Source organism: Phalaenopsis equestris, unplaced genomic scaffold, assembly GCF_001263595.1.
Source record: "Phalaenopsis equestris unplaced genomic scaffold, ASM126359v1 Scaffold000882, whole genome shotgun sequence".
Lineage (NCBI taxonomy): Eukaryota > Viridiplantae > Streptophyta > Magnoliopsida > Asparagales > Orchidaceae > Phalaenopsis > Phalaenopsis equestris.
Genome location: NW_018165322.1, coordinates 484,410 through 486,755, shown reverse-complemented (window position 1 = coordinate 486,755; position 2,346 = coordinate 484,410).

The following is a 2,346-nucleotide window of genomic DNA, read 5'->3' as shown; positions in this document are numbered from 1 at the left end:
ATATATATATATATATATATATATCTACATAAGAAAATATGGTATTGAAACCTCATTTGATTTTTTTCTGTCCAAAATTTTTACTAAAATCCAAAATTAATGTATGTTCAATTTCAATTAATATATTAGAACTTTAGTGCATTTTTAGTCTTTAAAAGTGGGATTTATTAACTAACACTTTAAATTAAATTTACTTACTTATGTAACACTCATTATATACCTAAATTATGTTTTACACGTCCAAAAATAGCCAGTGCTGCCTCCGATTAAAATTTGCATTTAAAATGTCATGAGAAAACACCATTACGACCATCTCCTTCAAGCTACATGTTATCTCACCTTTGTCTAAACACATCTTTCATGTGTTCGAACACATATTTCTACTCAGCTTTAGCCAAGTCTCCCTAGCACCCAAATTTGCTCTTCTTGTGTCCAAACTTGCTCATCTCAAATGAAAAAATCAATTATATTTTTTTTTCATTTCTCTTATTATGCAATGCAAATTGAATATTGAAACTGACAAAAATGCAAAGTTGATTTTTTTTTTTGTTAAAAAGATGGAGGTATTAGTATTTAGTTGATTCATATAATAATTTCATTGTAGAAAGTATGTATTTCTTGAGCACGAATGGCTAGTTTTGATCTAAGCATGTTGAAGACTTGTTTAATGAAGTACACTTGACCTTCTTTTGAAACATGATGGCTTCATTCTTTGTGTATGCATTGTGAGTATAAAAGATGTTAGTTATGTAATGTTTATCAAAATAGGTTGATTATTAAACTTGTGATACTCAAACTTGTCCAACAACATGAAGAGATGTCGTAAATATCTAATTCTATATCAAAGGAATATATTATTCTAATTATGTTCAAAACTCTTCTAATAATTGATGATATCATTTCTCTCAATTTTAATGGTGGTTGTGCTTTGTTTATCATTGGTTTGGAATTGGTTCATATATATGTGTGTGTGCTTAAATGTAGCGAGCTTATTACAATTCATATTCATGCTTTCATACAAACATTTACTGCACTCCAAATTTTGCCACAGGATTTATTACTATTTACCTTACAGAAAACTCTTTTGAGATATGCTAAGTTTAGTGGTATAGAAGAATACAACTTGATAGCATGCCCTATCCCCTTTTGGGATTAATATAAATGTTGTCGTGATGAATTTTTATAAAATTATTATTGATATTGCACCCTATGTTGGTTTATTTTCTTAGAGATTCAAAGAATGATTTCGTTAGAAGGTTCTCTTTGTTTGTTATTTTTTGAATTTCTTGATTTTTTTTTTTGGTGTCTCAAAAGTCTTTTTGAGTTGATGAATTTTTTTTTGGTGTCTCAAAAGTCTTTTTGAGTTGACATTTAAGATTTTTTCTTGACTTAGCTAATTATTCATTGCAAACTTAGTTATGTGGATAGCAGAAATGGTTACAAATGAAATCGCAACACTGTTGTGAATGATGAGATTTCCTCCCATCTCCAATATTCAAATCATGGAAGCAAACAAACACCCAATAAGAAGGCAATGCAACCATATCATTTCAGTTGTGAGATATGTAAATATAAATAGAATCATATGTGAGAGATATTTCGAGCCTGGAAAGGAGATGTAAAGGCTGAAACTGTATTGATATTCTTGCTAAAAGATTTAGTTAGAAACTATATCGGTGTTTTTGCTAAAATATGAAGTTGTAAGTGCTGAAGTTAATCTCGTCTTTTGACTGTCAAAGTGTTGATGTTAAACTTTGTTTTGTTGATATCTATTTATATTTTTATCTCAAATTTTGATATTTCAATTTGAATTTATCTAAATGGATCAAACATATCCATTTTATTTGTTGAAAAATCCTTAAACATAAAGTCACTAGTGGGTTTTCATTAAAAAAGAGGGCTGGATATGATTAATGTACAACCATGAAAAATTGAAATCAATTTGGTTATTGATTAGAGTTGAGCTTTAATGAAGATTAATGAGTCATCTTTACCTTGAATCAAAATCAAATCAACTAGTCCATAGTTATGTTGAGCATTACACAAGATGAGAATAGATGCTTTAATGCATTCTAAGGCCCATGTGAGATTTTTTTTAACTTATGTTGGATTTTGTTAATGATTGTCAAATTTACTTACTGAAGATCTTTCAAGTAAGAACAATGTCAAATAGTTGTTGATTGGAAGTATTCATGTGTCATTTATAATTTAATTATGAAAATTTATTAGGTGGAGGTTGTTATGCCTTGGATTTTTTGTCTTAGCTCTTCTTTTTCTTGTAACATGATTTGTTTCATTAAGAAAGAATTGCACTTTTCATATGGTCAATTGTTAATGTTGGGCTTT